Source organism: Parasteatoda tepidariorum, chromosome 7 (genome assembly GCF_043381705.1).
Source record: "Parasteatoda tepidariorum isolate YZ-2023 chromosome 7, CAS_Ptep_4.0, whole genome shotgun sequence".
Taxonomy (NCBI): Eukaryota; Metazoa; Arthropoda; class Arachnida; order Araneae; family Theridiidae; genus Parasteatoda; species Parasteatoda tepidariorum.
Genome location: NC_092210.1, coordinates 69,076,116 through 69,093,426, shown reverse-complemented (window position 1 = coordinate 69,093,426; position 17,311 = coordinate 69,076,116). Strand labels below are relative to the sequence as shown.

Genomic DNA, 17,311 nt, shown 5'->3' with positions numbered 1-17,311 from the left:
ATATAAATAAATAAATATATATATATAACTGCAGTATATATATATACTGCGCATAAACTGCAAGTATATAAAACCTGTAAAATAAGTTAAAAATACAAAGGAAACAAGAAAAAAAAAATTTATTGATACTTTTATATTGATTGACTATATTAGAAACCACTAATTTTTCGGATATAATCGTGTGAACTGACGGTGAGGTAATCTTTTCTTATTTTATTTTACAGCTTTTTTAATTTTGTTTCAATTTTAATTTTTTGAAATTTTTTAGAATTTTTAAGTATTTTTTTAAAAAAACTATTTATTAATATGTTTTTTAAACTTAAATATATATATATATATAAAAATACTNTAAATTTGTTAAGTTTAATTGTTAAATTAATTATTGTCTTTTTTCCTTGCTTGCCCTACAAATAAATATATATATATATATGTGTGTGTCTGTTTTCTTTGTATTTTTAACTTAACCATCCTTAGGCAAAGTTATTTTTGATGCAGAAAAAGAAAACAGAAATTAAAAGTTCTCAAATTAAGCTTAAAAGAAGCTGTATTTAACTAAGTGGTATTATAGCAAAGAGTGGTAGAAAAAGTAAAAAACCTGTTCACTTGTTCACCTGTTCACTTGTTACTGTAGAAATTTGCAGAAAAAAAAAGTAGCAGAAATAAACCTATAAGCATATAATTTATAGCCATTGCTTTTTTATAAGTTTGACTAGTGGAAGGTTGAATCGAATAACATGCAACTAATGCGCGAGAAGAAATATACTTGTGGTTGCAAAAACACATTATTATTATTAAGCTTTTTTTTAATTTTTTTTTTAGTAAATTTATAAAAATACAATTTACAGGTATCGAAAAGTAGTTAATTGATTTTGCGCAATCTAATATGTTTGCAATTAGTTTTTAGTTTTATTGATAGCTTACTTTTTAAAGGTAAACAAATTAATATCTGATATGTTCAATAATCTGATGATAATCAATAATCCGAAATTATCCAGACATTTAAAAAAAGAAGAAGAAAAAACTACTTTTTGCTTAGAACATTCTGTTTTTGCAATACTCACTAGTGTCTGTCTTCGCAAGTGCTGCCTTCTGCTGAAAATATTAAAAACACAATTAGCCTGATACGATTCTACCTCTGTTTTGACTATTTTCCAGAAGCTTTTATACTGTATAATTATAAGCTGTGTCGTTACGCTGTGTTTGGATCATTTTGGTCCAGTACGTATTTTTAAGAGAATATAACTTAATGAGAATTAGTTTGTTTGAAAGCTGTAAACGCTTTTGTATATCTTAAATATATTTAAGTTTGGATCGATTCGTTCATAATAATTTCTAACTTGATTTTTCATACAGATGATTTTTGTTTTTATAATCGAACAAAGAAGTACATTAAGGATCTTAAATTAATTTTGCCTAAATAAATTAATAATAAAATTGAAATTTAATCGGCTCGAATTTTTTTTTGTAACTTTTTATTATCTGGTTAAATAATCTATTTATTTTTACATTTAATTATTTTGCAACAGAGAAATAAATTAAGTCACGCTTTTTTTTATTACTAAAAAATTTTGATCTAAATTATTTTCATGTATTTTAATCTTGTTTTAAAAATCTTTCGCTTTTTGTATCTTAAGAAGCCAAAACTTTTAAAATAATATATTTATATTTTTCTAGTTTATTTTATGTTTGGGGGTAAGTTTTATATTTGTCCTGACGAATTTAGAACAAAAAAATAAATTCTGCTAAAAAAAGTAATTTTTCTTGATTTATCTAATAATTTTTACAAGTTTATCTTTACAAGTTACATTTTTACAAAAACAAATAAATGCAAGTTTAGTATTGTTATTTTTTGCGATTAACCCTTTTGAGTTATGTATTGCTAAGGGCTAGACTTTGAAAATTTAATTTATTTGCATTGTATGACATACAGCCCTTTATGGCGAATTATTGTTTCAAATTTGATTATAAAAAATAATAAATAAGTACTTGCCGAGTTTCTTTGATAAAAATTTTTTTTATTGAAAATTTTATAAGAAATTTATTATTTAAATTTCACGCAAAATACAAATTGCGGTAATTTCTAGTACAGTTTTTTTATAAATAGTATTTAGTATCATTAAAAGTGCACTTGAAATTTCTAATTATTTAAGTAATCAAACTAAAAAATAAGTCCCCTTTAAATTCGTTAAAATCCTATAGATTTTATATTTCTCAAAAATTGTATGTTTTTTTAAACTAATATTTTTCTTGGATTAACTTGCTTTTTCTTACTAATTAACTACTTCAAGGCTTCTAATAGATTCTTTAAACAGCTGACTTCGAAATTAAATATAATATGGTCCTTGAATAGACAGCGAAAACAAATGAGATCAATCTCTTAAAATTATCCTTAAAGAGAAAAATAAAATTATCCTTAAACATAATTTTTTTTTTGCATAATGAAACTTTGAATTACAATTCGAATGTTCGAATTACAGTTACTTAGTTGCGCGGTTGGTTAAAAAGCATAAAAGCTCACTCTTATTATAACAATTTTAGTTATAGTTACAACTTCATAATACATTTCTCTTTACTAAATATATTTCACATTTTTTTCTTTAGAAGTACTATTTAATGGTAAGTATTAATCTTTACAATTTGTAGGCACAAATGTAATTGTTTTGTACAATTGAAAGACTTCAATTACTTATAATTAGAGTTCTAAAATGTATACAAAGATGTGGAGGATGCAGAAAACTACATATTTAACAATTGTTATCATAATCACCAAACATTCGCACAATTTTTATTTTTCAAAAAAATATCTTCATTTACTAGATAAACTTATCCTTACTTTTTATACCCATGCAAATTCAACTTTTTCAATTCTAAGTATTATTTTAAAAACTTATCGTTGACTATTCCCCTTCACGATTTGTCATCTGGCATTAAACTTAAAAAGACCAGTTTGAGAAAAATATCTTAGTTAACTAATTATGGCAACACTGTGTTCAAAAATATTCCGGGAAGGAGTGATCAGAATATAAAACTTGAATAATACGTAAAAAATTGCTCCAACCTAAACTTTGTCATATTCCAAAATTCAGAAGTAGTTTCAGAAATATTTCCAGAACGTAACAGAAAAGCAAAGATGCCTTATTGTGGAAGAGTTGCACCCTGTTACGGCCAAAGTTAGAGCCTCTAGGCTAACTTCACAAATAAAAATAAGTAAAATTAACATTCAGGAAATCTAAACATTGGATGTCTCTCCTGACCATTGCATATATATATATATATGCAATGCAATTTATCCAATGCATTTTCTTCTTCAAAAATAGTTTCTGGTCCTAAGCATGGAGTACTACATGCACTTCATAAAAAGTACATAAAATTTGCATTTTTTAAAGTTATTAAGCATATTATGATGCATTTGATAAAGGAAATGACCTAGAAATCTCCACTTGAAAGCGGAGTGATCCACCTGTCTTTTTCTGAGATAATGGATTTCGATTGTAAATTGGAAAAATAAATAAAATAGACCAATAAAGCATATAATGTTCTGTTTTTTTACACATATAATAGTGCTGAATTAACCAAATTTATTTATAAGGACTAAATTACAGACTTTCTTTGAAATCTCAATTTAGTAATTGTATTTAAATGTTGAATTCTAATTTATAGTAAAAAATACTCGTAATGAAAAGAATTCTTTTTAGACAAAATCAAATTTTAAGTTGTTCTCCAGTAATTTATCAGCACTAAAAAATAAATGTTTTTGTAGTTCTGGATGAAGCTGAAAGTGAGTATCAAAATTGAAAATTAATTTTTTATGTTCCCCTATATTTTAAACATATTTTATTAAATAATGACTGTAAATAAGTAAATAAATAAATGCATGGAATAAAATTTCTAAGCAAAGGAACTGATACAAAAAAAAGTTTATCTTATACTACTATAGATTTGCTAAAGCGTATGAATTTATCGGTAACAGAGTATAATCGAAAATGCCGGTTTTTCTCTACTCACTTAGATAATTGGAATTTCCTTCGAATAAATGCAATGAATTGTTACTTATTTTATTATGAATTGTTATATAAGTAGCCGCCCACACGGTATGGTGGATAGATTCTGAGCTTACAACGGCTTCGACTGGACTTCTATCTTTCGAACTTAATGCTGGGAGTCCGCTTGCTTTACGTTTTCTCTGATCGTGCATTAGTGATTTAAATTTCACTTTAATGGAACATTCTCAGCAATTCTAGTGCAGGAATAGGATCAAGGAAGAAGAATCGCAAATTTTGTCATGAATTCCGGGACTGAATCCCGAGTTCGACGCGTGTGTAATTTATGTTTACATTCTATCGGTCTTTCTTGTATTGCTAGGGAGACATTGATCTACCTATATGGTACCCACGGTTAAGTGATCATAAGAAAAGTTAGATACATTTGATATTAAGAGGTTATTTTCTAGAAAAAAAATGATGAAATATTTCCTTAATTCTTACAAAATTTAATTCTTGAATAAGTGACAATAGTTATTTCTTTACTTTGAATAAAAATTCATTCGGATATTTGAGTATCCATTTTTTACAGTGCATTGTGCGTCCATATTGACTTCAGGAAAAAGCGATTCACTAAAATGACCCTTTGCTAAATGCAGATCTCTTTTGGCATATTTTGCAATTACGAATAACAATTTTAAATAAATTATTAACCCCGTAAGAATGGAATTTATTATTTGCAACATAATTGCAACGATTGGGATAATGTTTTGCATTCTTAATAAAACCTATTTTGCTTATTGTTGGATTGAATGATACATTTGAATTGATAAACGTTCTTAAAAAATGGTGTTAAGATCATAAATCTTATTAGACCTAGAAATGAAAATTGGAATCAAGTTTGCATTTTTCCCTACAATTTTCTCATGAGTATTAACTTCCTTTGTTTTCAACTTAATATTTTTGTGCTTGAATACTGTTTTTCATTTAAAAAAAACTGCTATATTTGTAGTCATCTAAAAAAATGCTTGCACAGTCAGAGTAAAATAAAAATTACGCACTTTTATTTATTTTTTAATTCGAATTTTAAAAAAAGAAAAATTAGAATACCATCTGTTTGTGTGTCGGGATTTTCCTGATAGTATGTTTGCTACAAATATTTTATTCGCTATAATTAATTTTTTCTTTCCTTAAAGAAATGAGAGGAAGTGAGTATTGTTATAAATTTACTATCTAACTTAAAGTTATTCATATAATTTTATAATTTTAAGAAATTCCTTAACTTCAAATACTTTAAAAGCAAATTAAATTTTCGGAATTCTTTTACCTGCAATTCTGTCTTAAATACACTGTTCGTTATGTGAAAATAATAAAATTGTGACCACGTGTAAGTAGCAATCTGAAAATATAGGGCAAGTCTATGTAAGATGACCATAGTGAAGAGATGGCCAGTTCGAATATCTCAAATATTTTTAAATATATTGCAGTAGACGCAGTTTTGCGGGAAGCTGTTCAACTTGTTTAGCAAATTAAACAGAGCATTGCTTTTTGCGAAAAAACATTGTGAAAAATTTTAATGTTTTTTTTATTTAAGCTTAAATTATTTTTCTTGACCAACAAATGCATCAAGCAAATCTTTCACCCATCAACTGAAGTATATTTTTTTTCTTCCTTTCCAAAAAGAGAGCTTTTAGAATAAGTCTAAGACAGATGGCCATATTTTTTTTCAAATCGAAAGAAAAGTACTAAGAATAGAGATACAACAAAATTTTAATGCATATTTTAAATTCTTATACATGCACATATTCTTTTTTCTTTCAGTATGTAGGTTAAATATTTCATCATCCAGCTGGACCTTTACAGCACATATATAGTTCTATGTATTATTCCTGAGTAAAAGCAAAATAATATTTTATTGGAATGATGCTACAAATTCAGTGGTCATTTCATCATCAACTTTAGGAGAGATGAACATATAAAATAGAGGAGAGATGGCCACTGTTCATTAATAAGTATTGTTACATCAAAGATAGTAGTGTCCTTTAAAGAAATTAAAAATAAACTGAAAGAGTAAGAAAATAATATGTATTTTAGTAAATTAGTCCTCATAACCAAGCTAAATATCTTCAAATAAATAAATCTAATTATGAAATTATTGGATAATTAATAGTTTTCTTTTGGATTGGTTTAGTTTTGTAATTTTACGATGAAAGCTGATAAAAAGAAATCCTTAAGTTTTTAATTACAATACTGAAACTTCAGTTATTTAATTTTTGAGGACCGTACAACCCTGCATATTACATTTCTATTCTACAGACTGTAGCATACATAGTAGTAGACATATTATCTGATTGAACCCTATGACCTACACGACAGAGCTCAACGTATTAATCGATTCTAGCTGTTGAGAAGAATAGAATACCACAACTAAATTCCATAGAAAGTAATTGGTTAAATTTGTGTAATATTTTGTGCATTAATTTTTCTTTTCTTACTTTCCAAGATAAAAATCATTCATCGCAGCTTATTGTACAGTTTTTCCTGTCTAAGTGTATGAAATGTGTTATTTTCCACATTTTAACTACACATTCCCTTCGATGGCCTTCTCACCTAGACATTAAGAGGAGATGGCCACTTGTTGGTTCAATTTCAAATTTTTTTTTTCTTATTGCGTTCTCAAATTCTATTATTTTGTGCTCAAAATATGTTGAACGCATGTAAGAGAATTTAAAATATGCATAAATATTTCTTGTATCTCTATTCCAAATAATTTTATTTCGATTTGAAAAAACTGAGGCCATCTATCCTAGATTTTCCATCAAAACTATTATTATTATTTTTATTTATTTATTTGTTATTCTATGTAATTTTAGCATTCAATATAATTTTTTCTTTACTATCCAACCTTTCAAAATTTGAATGCTTCGAATTATGATCAGCGTATTTTACATAAAATTATATATATATTTTAGTAATAGTTATTAAAAAAATTAATAAAATAAATTCTCTTAATTATAGCAAACATGTTTTAATATATTTATATCATATAATCACATTGTAACTCTTATTTATAACATACAATTTGTTATTTACAACTCTTATTTATAAGATACAATTTGTTATTTAAAACTCTTATTTATAACATACAATTAGTTATTTAAGGCAGAATATGTTTAGATATATGGAAATGATGAAGTATTTCTTTTAATCATTACTAATTGCTGAGGTCTGAATCAAATAATCAATAATCTAAATACAATATCTTACATATCTTTAATATCTTAAAGTATTATATGTATAATATTCTTATGTTTAAAAATATTGTTTCTTCTTAAATTTAAACATTAAAAACATTGTCTTCAGAGTTAAATTTGCTACTTAATTTCATTGCTGTCAAAATAAAGCAATCATTTATTTCTTCTGGTAAAATGAAAATCTGAGGAAAATTAGTCCATTACAAATCTACACCCGAAGAATTTTAAAATAATTGTTTGACATGAAATCCAAGTGATCTTTCAGCTCTTCTTGGCAAGCGAACTTTCCAGTCAGAACATTTATAAATAACTTGAGTAAGATATTTGAAATATTTGTAACTTAATATTTGGTAAACTCTTTAATCGTTAGTTATTACATTGGAAGCAAGTTACGGTCATCTCTTTAAAACTTTTTATTTTTATGTTTCTTTCATAATTAAGTTAAGCAAACTGTAAACTTTTAAGTGATTTCAATAATTATACGTATTTTATGGGCTTAATAATGCATATTCTGAAATTTATATTATTACTTTTTCTTTTGCATAGAAAATACGATGATCGGTAAGTTAAAGTTATAACTATCTAGCTATATCTTTAAAGTATAAAATGTATAGATTTTCAGGATCATTTCAAATTTTTTGTTAAATATTTAGAAATAAGATAGTATAGACTGAATAAACAAAGGAAAAATTATGGTCTGAAAATTATATATTAAGCATAAAAGGTGTATATCCCAAAATCTGCCAAAGATATCCCAAAATCTGCCAAAAAATGGAAAATAAATGTTCAGCTTGCCGCATTATAAAAAATCATAGATTCATAGAGCATCTTTATCATAATCATATCATAATCATAATCATAGATCATCTTTATGAAAAATCAGCTGATTATTTTCTCACAAAAGTTTTGAATTGGTCATAAATTCGTAGAGATTTTTTTTTAAATAAAAGGTTTTCTGTTACTTATTCTACAAGATACTTCACTAAACATTTAAAAACATGATTTTAGTTATGGTTACAAGTGCTTTATATGTTGTTTTCAAGATACGTATAATAGATTTTTATACTCAATTTTTTTTAGCCATACTAAAGAATATATGAAGTCAGAATAATTAGATACACAAACAGGGCGTCTTATTTTCAGAAACGATTGCATGCAGAAGTATTAGTTTAAAAAGAAATACATGCGATTAATTTTGAACTAACTTCTGTAGCTATTTTAAGCATTAAAATAATGCCACAAAACAATCTTAAAATTTGATCTGCTTTAGAGAAAACAGCTAAGCATAAATTATCTAATTGTATGAGAAAAAAAGCATGGTCGAAACTACTAGAATATTATAAAATTTAAAGAGTTTCGTTACTTTCTATATGGGCATCAAGAAGCTCGGTAATTTTTATCGAAGAGCTATGGTAATGCTTTTTATAAAATTAATAATAAAATATGGCTTTGTAATAGCTGATGAAATTTGGTTAATGTGGTAAATTTGGAAGAGATACAATTTTGAAAATCGGAATTTTCGCTAAACCATTACCATAACAAACAGAAAAATTACTGAATTACTGGTTTTAATACCACAGATTTAGGTTTATTAAATAGAATTATGTTGTTTGCTTAATTTTTAACCAAAAAATATCATTAATATGCAGTACAGAATTTTTTTTCAATAAAAATTGTATTAAAAGCATTTATGCTCCTACAGTTTTAATTAATTTTATGCCGCAACAAATGTTATGGTAACAAAATAATTAATTATATGTTATATTTTATTATTTATATACATGTTCATATATATGTAATATTTTTAGATCTAACACAGCAATGTAAGAAGTTTTTATTTGTTTAATTTTCAATTTCAAAAAACTTCCTATTCTTTTTTAATTACTTTACGCGAAAATATTCACTAAATATCTATTATTGAAACGCATTTATTTAATAAAAACTACAACTTTTACTTTAATAATTTATCATAAAAAGTATTGTCTTAATTAATGATGTTATGTTCGCAATTAAACTGTTTAGATAAAACTGATTTAAATTTTAAGAGTTTAAATTTAAATAAATGTTATACTGCGGAACATAATATTTATACTACAGAGAATATAAGTGCTAAATATTTGGTTATAATTTCACTTTTCATATTGTTACTAACATCAAATTAATTGTAACAAAATTCAATTTTAATTATCAATTGCAATACAATAGTGCGAAATTACTGGATAATATATACTATTTGCGATTAATTAAATTAATGGAAAGATTAAAATATTATTCTGTGATAAATAATGATCAAGTTGTTTTTGTATTGTGGCAGGAAAGTTTAAGCAGTCATATATTTTTACACGAAAACTATTTATATATTTTTAAAAAGTGTTATAATTTTTCCGAAATAATCATTCATAATAATAAAAATTGAGAAAAATAAATAAGTATTACTTTATGTCTAAAATCAAAACCAATCTTCAAAAAAAATTTTCTTAAATTTATTATTTCTATTTAAATAATAAAGTAAAAGTCTTTTTTGAATAAATTTTTTATTGGACTTAATAAACTTATATTTGAAAAGATAAATCAGCTCACAAAAAAGCCGGTAGCGTGTGTTATTTACTATCGGCTCCGTATTAGAGTAAACTCCCTTTAAGATGTTGTCGAACGGTGCCGAATGAAAATTTCTTTTCTAGGTAGTTTTTCGCTTCAAACAAACGCACATTTTCAAAATATACATACATTAAAATTCCATGACATGACTAAATCATCTTATAAAATTGTAAGGATTACCAGCTACAAACTGACTAAGAAAAAAGGACTTGACTTCTGCTGGTTAACAGAGTGATTAAAAGAGTGATTAAAAGAAAGGATAAAATCTCGAAGAATGAAGCACTGAGGTCCAATGATGAATTTACGAAGAGAAGGCGCTGGAAATAGAGGAACAGAGTTGCTTTTAATGCACCAGCCATAGTTATTCTGTGATTAAAAAGCAACTGCGTTTCACAAGTGTTACACACCTGTTGTTCTAAAAATCATATGTTCACTTCTCGTTTCCTCATTCTTTGAGATCTTATCCTTTCTTTTAATCAACAATAGTGCGAGGAGTACTCGAAAATACATTTTTTTTGACTGCTCTTTACACTTATGTTACACTTATATTTTGCATTGGGTATCTTCATCCAATATTAGAAAGCACTCCATTTTGCGGATATAATCGTGTGATGGGATGTAGAGATTATATCTTTTCATTTTTTGTTTTTCATCATTTAAAAATATATTTTGAATTTTTTTTAAATTATTTATTTTATTCTAATAATTTTTCTTCTTTTCTTTTCAATAATCTTAAATATTTCCCAAATTTTCTCTATATTTTTAACTTATTAATTTATTTTTGAGACTTATGCGCTGTAAATAAAACTTATTAATCTTCTTCGTTTTTCTCTTTTTTTTCCTTTTTATCTCTTTTGCTCTTATTGTATATATATATANATTTTCACGAAGAAGTATATTTCTTCTTTGTTTCAGTCGTAGAATTTGACAGTAAGTTAAAAAATAATTTTAATTTAATTATCATTTTGCATAAGTTATTTCATTTGAAAATAAGCAATTTTTCTGACTTTCTAATAAGAGGAAGGAAAGTTTAAAGTTCTAGGCTTTTTCAAAATCTAAGAAATAACAATATTTTGGAAAATTTATTTAAGGATGATTATTGTATTTAATTAAGGATGATTGCTCCATTTAATTACAGATGTATTAAGTAGACATTAATGTATATAACAAAATACAACGCAAATTGCAAAATGTGTACAGAATATTAAGGAAATTCTTTTCCTATTTGAAAATTATTTCTTGAAAAATGTTAAGTACGAGAATTGAATCCAAATAGAGAGATTACACTCGTCACTTGTTTGAAGATATTAAAATCATGTAAATAATGTTTTTGCATACATTGTGCATACATTTTGCATACATTCGAAGGAAGATGTATTTTTGTTGAACAGTTGTTTTTTCAAAATTTCATGATTTTTGGACAATTTTTTAAATATAATGAATTACATCTAAAGACAAAGTTTGACTACATGTCAAAACAGAGAGTTTTGTTTCTAAAGGTGTACGAAATTGTACTCTTAGAATTAATTGCTCTCATGAAAGATGCAAGAAAATGTGCTCATAAGCTCATTCTTTGGCTTAAATAGTGGTTAAAATAGTTATTAGGTTTCTAATTCTCAACGTTTTTCAAAACTTCAATTGGGATAATAATTGAAGTGATTTTTTCTCCAGAGAAATAATATAGTTAAATTTTAATGTCTAGAAATGTAAGGCACTTGTTTTTTTGACGAAATTATTTAAATTTGTTTTATTATAAAATGAATTTAATAAATTTGTTTTAAAAACAAATATTAAAAACATAATGGCTGTTGTTTACGATATAAAATTTAAACTGAAACAATGAATTTAGAAGATGGGCATCATTGGCGAAATAGTTTAAGAAATATTTCGATGTAGCAACCCGGAAAAAAAGTTTGAATTTTTCTCCGAGGACATATTTTAAGCAAAAAATTTTTTTTCACCTATCTATTACCAAAATGATCAACCATAACAAATAACTAGTACAAATAAATTTTTTGAAAACATGTATGACTTTTCATAAGCATAGACTCCAAACACATAGCATTAGTTTGAAAACTTAAAATATCATATTTTTAATAAGTACTTATTTGAGCGTGAAGCTAATAATATTCTTATTCTCATAGACTTGGGTTCTCAAAGTAAGTAAATTATATTGATACATAAATTATATTGAACATACTTTATTTAAAAAAAAATAAGTGAACAAAAATCAATAGTAAAGAGAAATTAAAATAATTTTTTGTAAAAGTTCTAAATATAATTAGTCACTTAACATTCAATTTTTAATTTGTCAAGAAAAATATAAATTTTGCTTTGAAAATATGTTTTTGAATCTAAAATTAAATAATACATATAAATACGATAAGAATAAAATCCTGCCAAGTTTCATTCCTTCCTTGCTTGACAAGTATTCTGATTTATTTTTTAATTCATTGGTATCAATTAGTACTTTAAGGAAGACTTTTAGTTTTCAACAACTTCAGTGTAGCAGAAAAGTTTTAGTTTGATTTTTTCAGGTTGGTTTATTTCATAAATCTATATAACCAATATATTTCATAGAGAAACACACAGTACAATTTTCAAGCATTATTATTATTTTTTTTTGTAATTTCTTGTTTCCTGCAATTCAAATATCGCGAATATTATCCCTATAATATAAAACGCATCCCTAATAATTACTTTCCAACCTGGTAAAAAATAATGGAAATTGAAATATCGTATTAAATATGTAAAAATCACAGACACACACACAGTACAATTTTCAAACATTATATATTTGTTCGTAATTTTTCATTTCCCACTGTTCAAAATATCCCCCCTAATATTACGCATGATTACTAATTTTAATCCTCCGAAGAAGTACAGTAGTAAATTCAAACCTTGTAAAAAATTGAAACTGACAGTTAGTAAAAATCGTAGGGAAACACATTGTAAAATTTTAAAGCATTATTATTATTATTTGTAATTTGTTTGTTTCCTTCAATTCAAAATGTCAAGAATATTATGTATGATAACTAGTTTTTATCTTCCAAAGAAATTGATCGTTTGTAAACGTCGTGGAAACAGGAAGAAGAAAAAATAAGAATTGTGCTAAGTCTGCCGTGAACAAACACGTAAACACTGGATAGTTTATAAGTATATCTCTCTTTAATCATAACTTGAAATGCATATTGGGCAATTTATTAGTGAGCAAAAAATATTTATGCTTTAATCAGTTTTCACATTAAAGTTTCCAGTGTTTCCAGTGTTTCCAGTGTTTAATTATATGAGAAGGAATAGGAAGTGAAAATCAGTTTTATCCGGCTTATCCTTTCAAGACATTAAACCATATAGCTGAAAGCCTATAATCATAGTTTTTAGATACTTTCAAAATATATAAATAAAGTGTTTTTCAAAATATATATAACGAATAAATAGCAGGTTGGGTAGGATTTAAATCATATGATTTTTTTTTAAATCATTGATTTAAATCACATAATTTCGTTTTTAGGCAACTGATTTAAATCAAACATATTTTATACAGTTTAATAAATAAATATATTTTTATATATTTAATTAGTTAAGATTTCTGTATAAAAATACAGTTAGGTACTTTTTGCATTTAAAAATTGAATAACTCTTAAAAGTGTTTGTTAACTGAATAATTCGTATAGATTTTTTTAAAAAAAATCATCAGTAACATAATTACCCAGAAAGCAATGTCAAACGCATTGAATCGAAAAAGAGATTTTCACGAAGAAGTGCGTTTAGGTTGCATAAGGGTGGCAGTGTTATTTTTTTCATTCAGTGTAAAAAAAAAAACACATTGGAAATATTATAACTGTTGCCTAGACAGTAACAAGTATGTTTCGCTCTATATGCCCCTTCTAGAGTTCACTTTAGTTGAGGGTGTTTACTTTGGATATTCATATTGGGTTCAAATCGCTTTGTTTAAACAATTTACATCTTTCTCATAACGATTTCCGAATCCAATTTCACAGGTACGGGCCTCAAAGTTTAGCTCCGTAATATATAAAAGTTAAATCTGTAAGCATAGATTTGTGAAATAATTTTGTTTTTCCAATAATTAAGGCTTCTGTTCGAGCAAACTTTATAACTGTCTAGTTTTGATGAAAGTTGACCCAAAATTTAGCCTTTTACCATATAAAGGTCACGCTAAATGTACACCACACACATATATTAATTGTTCAGGTTTACTACTCTTGCGTACGTATTCATAAAAATATATACCATTTTCCTTTGCGGTTTACTGTTGGCACATGTAGATTTTGACATTCGAAGTCTAGCCTTTTACCATAGTCAGGCTAAATGTACACAACAAACATATATTAATTGTTCAGGTTTACTACTCATGCGTGCGTATTCATAAAAATATATACCATATACCTTTGTGGTTTACTGTTGGCACATGTAGATTTTGACATTCAAAGTCTAGGAAAATAGCATTATTTTGAAAAATGTTAGATGACTTTGACCTTCAATGCAAAAGTCCACTGAAAGTATTTTTTTCGTATTAGTTAATGTGGAAAAAGTAGAACACAAAATAATAGTCAGTGTCATAACTATTCCAGATATAAGGAAATAAATCAAAACACTTTCACGACAGTTTAAAATGTTTTTATTATTTGCACATACTTTAATTGTCACAGGCTTGATTTTAAGTCATTTATGCTTAGTAGTGGTGTCGTCTCCACGGAAGATCAAATATACTCGTTGGGTTGAAAGCACACTAGCAGCAATCTCGGTGATCTTGTTCGAGTTGAGTTGCTCCACGAAAGGGAGCGTATTTTCCTAGATGAGCAAGGTAAACACGTGGAGAGGAGTTCCTGATACATCTGGGCAATGTTGCAAGGCAGAAAATTCTTACTCCATCTCTGCTGATTTTCAAGATCCTCAAGTACCCGAATCTTAAACGGTTGATGGATTTTATAATATATCTTTTGTCGTTGATTTCGCAGAGCTGTGAGTTTTTTTCTAAGTCATTTCCATTAAGGCGATGCCTTGTTAAACTTAAAAAAAGACTTAAAAAAGTATTTATAATCAGTGAAATGTTAATTTAAATAGTTGCTAATTCAAAAAAGTTCAAATTTCTGGATAATAATCAGCTGAATCAAAGAAAATTCATGGGATGCTTTTTTGATCATTTGAAATGAAAATGTTTCCAGTGAATTTTGTTAGCGAACAAAAAAAAAGAACGAAAAAGAAGCTACCTTTTATCTATACAACAAAAAAAAATTAGATTTTAAATAGAAAATGCGTAGCATCAATGACTAAACTTTTACTCTCTCTAATTTTTCTAATTCTTAATTTTCAGTTGATGCAGTATTTCCAGGTAATGGCTAAAAACTGTATAATAATGAATTCAACTGAATAATTTCATGTTATTCCATGCATCATAGCATAACTGTTTCAGGATTTTAACTACTCAGACTAAACTAGAAATTGATGTCTTAACCTAATTATGACATGTGTGTGTGCCGGGAAATAGTTTTATAACCATCGTTGAACAACCGACCCAATTTTGGATTTACGACTACTAATGTTCAACTCCGTAGCCTTGTAATTTTGAAGCCAATCCAAAAGATAAGGGAACTTTTGGATCAAATTTTGGAAGAAATTTGCTTTAGTGGAGGAATTTTTGAGGTAACTAACCCACCTTTGCATTGCATGGAGAGGAAAACCACGGAAATCTTCCCCGGCAAGGGACGTCTACCACTAAGGATATTTTTCGTCAGCATTGTGGTCTGTGCAAGCCGGATGCGGAGTTCGAATACGGTTCACCACATTGGAAAGTGAACTCTCTATCCCCTGAGCCATCAAGGCTAAATCTGTATTAATTTTGAAAAAAGCAAGCAATGTACTGGAACGCAAAGTTAATGGAGAAAAGGTTAATGTGAAATTCGTTCAGGAAAATCTTCGAAAATCTCCATTTACAGACAACGCTTAATTATTGTTTTCTTCTTCTTCTTAACGACAAGCATGTGGCTGGGTGGCGCAGTTGGTTTGTCGTCGGCCTTCTGAGCCCAAGTCTGCGGGTTCGATCCCCGGCCCAGGTACCGGTTTTTCGGGATGCAGAAAATCCTCAGCGGTCATGTCGTATGATTATGCGGCACGTAAAAGATCCCTGGAGTGCCTTATTGGCTCTTGGCATTTCTGGCAAAATTAAATTCGAAAAGCACTTTAGTATCCAAATAGAGTCTCGGTACTGCCAGCCATCTAGTGTGGCAGAAACTAGACGTCCAAATTAACATGACCAACGGTATCTCACCCATAGTGGTGGTCCTGAAAGAGTGGATACCACGTCTGGAGAACACACTAGATCTTCTCATCGGCAAGACCGATTGTGCAGCTCATTGGAAATAAAAAAATAAAAAAATCGACAAGCATTGAACTTATCGTTCTTTGCCACATAAGGTGCCGGAAGTGCTTTATAATTTGAGTTGCCTAGCGAGTATTTTGTAATCAAAGTCACTGAGAGCAGCAACATTCCCCACGCTACACTACCACAGATTCATAGGGTGGGTCACATTCACACACAACAGAGGACAACATGCAGAGAGAAACCTCAATGACCTGAGCGGGATTCAAACCCACAGCTATTGACTTCACAGTCAGGCACGCTAACCACTTGGCCACCTGGCTGGCACGCTTAATTAATTTGAGAAGTGCGCCAAAAAGAAAATGAACCACCTAGAATAAATTTGATTTAAGGGGACACTTCACGATGAAAAACCCAAAAATCGACCAAATTATACTTTTTTCAATTTTTGTTTCAAAAAATAATAGTTATATCTAGCTACAATTTAAAAGAAAAATTTTTCAATTTCAGTCATTTTTTGCAAAGTTATAAGCATTTCAAGATTTGTAAACAAGGTTATGTAAACTGTCTGTTTTTATAGTTAAACTGTTTTTTCTCAATGTTGTTTTTTACGATAATATTCAAACTTCGAAAAGTTCCTTGCGCATGAGTTTTGAATAAATCTTTATTTTTTTCTCATATATATGATTGGTCTAATGTTCCGTAACCAATGTGATATAAATAAAAGCTGAATACTCACTGAATATTTTTTAAATTACTTTAAATTGTTATTTAAATTTCAATTTTTAAAAATTATATAAAGACTATGATATTTTGATTTTTTATTTGTTTAAAATTAAGTGCTAAGTTGTTCAAACATATCCAATTTTATTTATACTTATTCAAACTGTAATATAAATGAGTTTCATACAGCTACGATAAAAACTCATGCGCAGGAAACATTTTGAAATATTGGAACATTTAGTAATTTAACTTGCGGATAAATTATTAAAAAAATTATAACTTTTCAACAAATTAATATTTTTGCTTCAAATTTTGGGAATATCTTTCTAAATGCTTTATTCACAATCTATGAAATTTTCATTAAAATTGGTTGATATTTAAAAAAAATCATTTTGAACCTGAAGTGTCCCCTTAAG

General features: G+C 27.2%; 2 long non-coding RNA genes across 2 annotated transcripts in view; one reads left to right on the top strand and one right to left on the bottom strand.

The window, feature by feature from the left end:
• Nucleotides 1–5,732: 5,732 nt before the first annotated feature.
• LOC139426062 (uncharacterized) lies at nucleotides 5,733–10,686 on the bottom strand. The gene is made up of 2 exons (XR_011637339.1): nucleotides 9,962–10,686; nucleotides 5,733–5,869 (listed from the first exon to the last, which is right to left on the bottom strand). It is a non-coding gene; the product is annotated as an uncharacterized lncRNA (long non-coding RNA).
• Nucleotides 10,687–10,726: 40 nt separating this feature from the next.
• The window catches only part of LOC107447055 (uncharacterized), a 7,145-nt gene continuing 560 nt past the window's right edge, over nucleotides 10,727–17,311 (top strand). The window contains exons 1-3 of the long non-coding RNA XR_001584474.3: nucleotides 10,727–10,762; nucleotides 11,977–11,991; nucleotides 15,168–15,185. This is a non-coding gene — a long non-coding RNA (uncharacterized lncRNA). The remainder of the gene's footprint in view (nucleotides 10,763–11,976; nucleotides 11,992–15,167; nucleotides 15,186–17,311) is intronic.